Source organism: Chlorocebus sabaeus, chromosome 10 (assembly GCF_047675955.1).
Source record: "Chlorocebus sabaeus isolate Y175 chromosome 10, mChlSab1.0.hap1, whole genome shotgun sequence".
Taxonomy (NCBI): Eukaryota; Metazoa; Chordata; class Mammalia; order Primates; family Cercopithecidae; genus Chlorocebus; species Chlorocebus sabaeus.
Window position 1 is genome coordinate 129,603,411 of NC_132913.1, and position 6,744 is coordinate 129,610,154.

The 6,744-nt window shown below is 49.9% G+C and overlaps 1 pseudogene; it reads right to left on the bottom strand.

Moving 5' to 3' along the window:
* Window positions 1–2,138: 2,138 nt before the first annotated feature.
* On the bottom strand, window positions 2,139–4,968 carry LOC140712653 (uncharacterized; annotated as a pseudogene).
* Between the last annotated feature and the right edge of the window lie 1,776 nt (window positions 4,969–6,744).

The following is a 6,744-nucleotide window of genomic DNA, read 5'->3' on the forward strand; positions in this document are numbered from 1 at the left end:
AGAAGGTGAAGGTTGCAGTGAGCCAAGATCACACCATTGCACTCCAGCCTGGGTGATAGAGCCAGACCCCGTCTCAAGAAAAACAAAAGTAAAAAGAAAGAGGAAGGAAGGAAGGAAGGAGAGAGAGAGAGATGGGAGCATGCAAGGAGGGACTGGGGATGCAGGGGAGGGGCTGGGGACACAAGCTTCCCTGAGCTTCCACAGTTCTCGGCTCCTCTCCTGTCTCACGGGGCGTGGGCCACCTGGGGCTTGTGGTTGTTTTATGCCAAGCTAATGTCTCGTTCTTCCCAACAGATGGAGGCCGATTGAGGCTTCTCTGTCCTCCACGGGGAACAGCATTAGCCTAAACCTGCAGACACCATTGCAAAGTCAGCTCAGGCAAACCCACTGGTGAAGAATGATTCCAGCATGGGGACACAGAGGCCGACACTTCTTGCCGTGGGTGATTTAATGTTGGGCCTCAATTTTTCACTCCCCCGGTAAGAGTATAACACAGCTCGCAGCTGCAGCCTAGCCAGGGCCCGAGGGAGGGTGGACGGACTTATCCATCCCACAGGTGTTGCTCATGGCTGGGTGACTTGCTTCTGCTAAGGAGATTTTCACGGACACGGCACAAGCAGAAGCCTGGAATGTGCAGGCACTGCCAGGCCTGCCCTCTAAGGCTCTTGATTTTCCCCACGAGGTGCATGTGCCCCAGGGAACAGCGGCTCTGGCTGCAGGATGAGAGGCTTGTGGAGCACACATGGTTCCCATCCTCAGCCTGGAGTCAAGCCCAGACTAGATCAGCCTAAGCCCAGCCACGCCATGGGTGCAGGAGTGAAGAGCAAATGCTAACTGTCCATGACAGTGGCTTTCAAAGGGGCGTGTCACGTGCCTCATCCCAGCAACAGTGACGGCATTTCTCTATCAGTCAGTCGGTAAATGATTATCGACAAGTAGTGTGCTGGGAAGCTGGAGTGATTTGAGTAGATTTGGCCTCTATTCTCACGGAGCTTCCTTTCTAGAGGGGAAGGCAGATGATGGATGGATGAATATAAATGATTCTAATAGGTTGGTGCAGCAGTCATTAAAAGTAATGGCAAAAAAAGAAAAAAAAGAAAAGTGGGCAGGAACTGGTAATGGTAATGGCAAAAACCGCAATGACTTCTGCACCAGCCTAACACGGTAATCACGGGTGTGCAAAATGTGGCAGTGGGGACGTTCCGAGTGCTAGGATAGCATCTAGCTTCCTGGAGTCAGGAGACAGGGGTTGGCAACCTAACCAAGGTTAAGTCCCAGTGAGTGGGGGGTGGGCAGGGAGCAATATTTCAGCGGAGACTCCAAGGATGAATGGTATGTAGAGAGCAAACCCTGATGGTGACGGGGGAGTGTGTCTGGCACAGAGAAGAGCCTGTGCGAAGGCCGGTGGGGCAGGAGGACACTGTGTGTTCATCCACCTGAGGGGCGACCAGCAGGCTGGAGTTGAGCGAGCTGAGAGGAGGATGCGGAGTCCCGGAAAGGCACCCCAGGCAGAGGGCACAGCAGGGCAAAGGCCCGGAGTCAGGCCTGAGTCTGTGTGGTTTGAGGAACTGACAGAGGCCTGTCCAGCAGGGAGGGAACAACAGAGGGGAGAGACCTTAGACCTGAGCAGAGGGCAGGGCCATGAGGGCACTGTGGGCTGTGGATGGGAGCTGGCATTTATGCTCGGGTGATGGGAACATGTTAAAAGACTTTAAGGAGGGGAGTAACATTTGGGATTAATGTGTATTCTGGGAATCTCAACAAAGTAAATCCATACTTTGAATTTTCATAAGACTTCTGCACAGGCAGAGAGAAATAAGATCACGTCTACAGCTGTGTGATGATCATATTAAAAAATATTACTAAGTTTTTAAACGTCATTTCAAATGTTGTGGTTCTACCTCATATTGGACATAAGTAGATTGCAAGGTTAATGGAAAGTAGAAAAATTAACTCATGAACGTAAAAGAGACATTGATTTGACAACAAAACATTATTTAGTTATTTCCGCTGCAGTTTTCTTGACTGCTGAATTTCACGAGAAGGGATTGTTCAGGGAGGGTTGTGGGGCTGAAGACCCGGACAGGAGCTGGTGTTACCACTGTTCAAATCTGAGGGTGGTGGAGCTGGAGCCTTGGGGAGGAGCTGACGCTGCCTTTTAAGTCTGAGAGTCGTTGAGCTGGAGGTCCACGGAGGAGCTGGTGCTGCCACTGATGTCTTAGGTTGTGGAGCTGAAGACAGTGAAGGAGCCGGTGTGGCTGTTCCTCTGTGAGGGTCGTGGAGCTGGAGATCCAGGGGGAGAGGTGATCTAGTTTGAGGTTCATGCAGCTGCAGACCCAGAGAGGAGCTGGGGTTTCTTTAGTTTGTGGGTTGTGCAGCTGTAGAACCCAGGAGGAGCTGGCATTTTTCTAGTATGAGTGTCCTGCAACTGGAGAGGAGCTGATGTTCCAGTTTGAGGGCCGTGCAGCTGGAGACCCGGGGGGGAGCTGATGTTCCAGTTTGTTTGGGGGCCTTGCAACTGGAGACCCTTTGAGGAGCAGGTGTTTTTTGGTTGGAGGGTCGTGCAGCCGTAGAACCCGGGAGGAGCTGGCATTTTTCTAGTATAAGTGTCGTACAGCTGGAGACCCGGAGAGGGGCTGATGTTCTAGTTTGAGGATCCTGCAGCTGGAGACCTGGGGAGAAGCTGATGTTCTAGTTTGAGTGTCCAGCAGCTGGAGACCTGGGGAGGAGCTGATGTTCTAGTTTGAGTGTCCAGCAGCTGGAGACCTGGGGAGGAGCTGATGATGTTCTAGTTTGAGGCTCCTGCGTCTGGGGACTCAGGTAGTGGGTCATGTTTTTCTGATCAAAAGGTCATGGAGCTGGAGATCCAGGGAGGAGCCGATGTTCTAGTTTGAGTGTCCAGCAGCTGGAGACCTGGAGAGAAGCCGATGTTCTAGGCTGTCAGTTGTGCAGCTGCAGACCCAGGGGGAGCTGATGTTATTCTAACTTGAGGCTCCTGTAGCTGAAGACCCAGAAGGGAGCTGATGTGTTTCTGATCAGTGGGTCCTGAAGCTGGAGACACTGGGAGGAGCTGATGTTTTCCTATTTCAAGCATCGTGGAGCTGGAGACCCCGGGAGGAGCTGGTGCTGCTCTTGTTTAAGTCTGAGGGTCATGGAGCTGGAGACCTGGGGATGAGCTGATGTTCTAGTTTGAGGCTCCTGCAGCCGGAGACCCAGGTAGGAGTTCATGTTTTTCTGATCAGAGGGTCACGGAGCTGGAGACACAGGGAGGAGCTGATTTTTTCCTAGTTCGAGGGTCGTGGAGCTGGATACCAGGGGAGGAGCTGCTGAAGTTCTAGTTTGTGGGTTGTGGAGCCGGAGATCCGGGGAGGAGCTGGTGTTTTTCTAGTGTGAGGGTCGTGCACCTGACCCTCAAATGACCTCAAACTAGAAAAATACTGCCGCCCCCAAGCCCGGGGTGTCCAGCTCCACGACCCTCACACTAGAAAAACACCAGCTCCTCCCTGGGTGTCCAGCTCCATGATGCTCAAACTAGAGTAAAATCAGCTCCTCCCTGGGTGTCCAGCTCCACGACCCTCACACTAGAAAAACACCAGCTCCTCCCTGGGTATCCAGCTCCACAAACCTCACACTAGAAAAACACCAGCTCCTCCCTGGGTGTCCAGCTCCATGATGCTCAAATTAGAGTAAAATCAGCTCCTTCCTGGGCATCCAGCTGGGCATGACTCTCAAACTAGAAAAACCCAGGGAGTTTTTTTAGTTTGCTGCTGTTTTTCTAGTTTGAGGGTCATGCAGTTGGAGACCCAGAGAGGAGCTGATGGTGTTCTAGTTTGATGGTTGTAGAGCTGGAGACCCTGGGAGGAGCTGATGTTCTAGTTTGAGAGTCGTGCAGCTGGAGATCTAGGGAGGAGGTGGCCCTGCGGTTCAAATCTGAGGGTCCCAGAGCTGGAATCTACGGGAGGAGCCAGTGCTGCCTCTGACGTCTTAGGCTGTGGAGCCAGAGACCCGTGGAGGAGCCAGTGTTGGTGTTTCTAGTTGAGAGCGGTGGAGCTGGAGATCTGCGGAGGAGCTGGTGCTGCGGTTCAAGTCTGAGGGTCCCGGAGCTGGAGTCCCTGGGAGGAGTAGGTACTGCCACTGATGTCTTAGGTTTTAGAACTGGAGACCTGCAGAGAAGCTGGGCTGGTGTTCTAGTTTGAGGTTCGTGGAACTGGAATCCTGGTCAGGAGCCAGTGATGCTGTTTAAGTCTGAAGTTCATGGAGCTAAACATGGAGCCGATGTTGGGGAAGAAGAGAGAGAGAGAGAGTTACAGGAACCCACTTGAAACTGTACATGTAGCTGAATCCCAAGCAAGTTAAGCCTGGGAGCTTCTCAGTCCTCGTGATCAATACATTCCTTTTTCTCTTACATAGTTTGGATTTGTTTTCTGTCTCACGAGACAGAAAGATCCTGATTAATACCCACGGGAATTGAAAAGGTTAAAAAAATTAAATGATATTGGTATAATAGTAATACAAATTAAACTATGATTATCCTGACAGACAAAATCACACACCACACACAATATATATCTTTTCAATCAGTTAGTAAAATAAAATATAAATTAGAAAATAGACCCATGCAAAGCTACAAAAAGTTATTTCATGGAGAAGCGATGGATGATCGAGATTAATCTGAGAGTTACTATTAATGGAGAAACTTAGAACTTACCATTTTTCCTGTGAGGTTTCGGTGCTGATACTGATGTTCTGTGAGTTCTGGCAGCTGAGTCCGTTCACACAGCCTGACGATGCAGCAGGTTCACAGAAGGACCCTGTCCCAGCTGGTCCTGCTCCCCTGCTATGATGGTGTGGCCGCTGCTCTCTGACTGTGCCTTGAGGGGAGACCAGGCCCTTGATCACAAGGATATCCATGGTGAGGTTCTGTGGATGGAACCTCATGGATGTTCCTTCCTGATGTTCATCAGCCATCTTGCTATTGAATGTATCTTGTTTATAACTGTCCTCTAAATATTGAATAGAAATAAAGCATTTGTACAATATGGATAAGGTATAAAGAATATTGACACATTGGACACAGAGGATCTCCGCCAGGTCTAGGGAATAGAATGTGAAGAGACATAACTTTGGATGCTCCCTGGAGGCGCTGCCTCAATCCCAGTCCCTTCCCTTCTCCTACAGAGGGAATCACTTCCTGCTTTCGTCTTTATTCTTCCTGTACTTTTCTTCACAGTACGTTTCTTTCACCGCGTATGTGTACATCCCCAAAAATATGCCATTTAGTTTTGGAACTTTCTGTTGTCTTTTTGAGGCAGGGTCTTGCTCTGTTGCCTCGGCTGGAGTTTTGAACTCTGATGTGAGGAAATTCTCCTGCGTGGCTGCTCCTATGCTGCATGGCTCTGAGCATCTGCTCGATGCCTGTTTCTGTCCTCCATTCTCCCCCGAGACCCACCCACACTGACGTGGTTCATTTTCGTGCTGCGTGATCTCCCGTCTCCATTCTCCCCCGAGACCCACCCACACTGACGTGGTTCATTTTCGTGCTGCGTGATCTCCCGTCTCCATTCTCCCCTGAGACCCATCCACACTGACATGGTTCATTTTCATGCTGCGTGATCTCCCGTTGTATGAGGGGAGCGTGGAAAATGTCTTCATCTTCCTGTGGGTGAGAGTTTGACCAGGTTGGAGCCCTGAGGACTGTGTTTTGCTGGGAACGTTCTTCGGCTTTTTTTTTTTTTTTTTTTTTTTTTTTTGTGGTACACAATGCAAGTTTCTTCTGGTCAGTAGCTTTCAAGATTAAAATTTCATCCCAGGTAAGAAATGTAATTTTCCTCGTAACCCACAGCACACACCCTTTCATATACAAGCATCACAAAAATATATTTCACAACCGTTCTTAGCAGTGCCTGGTGTTCCTGCTACTCTCCATTCTCCCCAACACTGGCATTGATTGGGTTGTGGGATTTTTGTCAGTCTGGTGAGTGTCACATGATATCTCCCCCGGTTAGGCTGAGCCCCTCTTCGTGTTTTCATTAGCCATTCCTCCACATTTCCTCTTCTGTGGAGGGCTGGTTCAGCTCTTTTGCCTAGTTTCTGTTAAGTTGTTTGAATTTTTGCCTTTTTCTTTTATTATTACTATTATTATGTTTTTGAGACAGAGTCTCACTCTGTCACCCAGGCTGAAGTGCAGTGGTGCAATCTCAGCTCCCTGTAACCTCCATCTTCTGGGTTCAAGTGATTCTCCTGCCTCAGCCTCCTGAGTAGCTGGGATTACAGGTACACGCCACAACACCCAGCTAATTTTTGTATTTTTATTAGACATGGGGTTTCACCACGTTGTCCGGGCTGATCTCAAACTCCTGACCTCAGGTGATCCTCCTGCCTCAGCCTCCCAAAGTGCTGGGATTACAGACATGAGCCACCATGCCTGGCCTGCCCTTTTTGTTTTTCAAGAGGACTCTTTATCGATTATACCTATTCATTCTGGTGACTATCTGTGTGGCAAAGATGGGTTTGAATCCACCAGGATGAATGTGCAGGATCTTCTCTCTGGTGGGAGAGGAGACAGAGAGGAGTAGAAGGGTACAGAGAATCAGAGCCGAGAGGAGGCTGAGTCAGGTGAGGATTGCAGGCTGCTGTGAGGACTTGGCTCCTTCTCTGAGTCGGGGGGGATTAGCAGGGGATTTAAACAGAGGAACCATGGGATCTCCCATATGCGTTTCTGCCATGGTTGGCTCAGCTGAACAC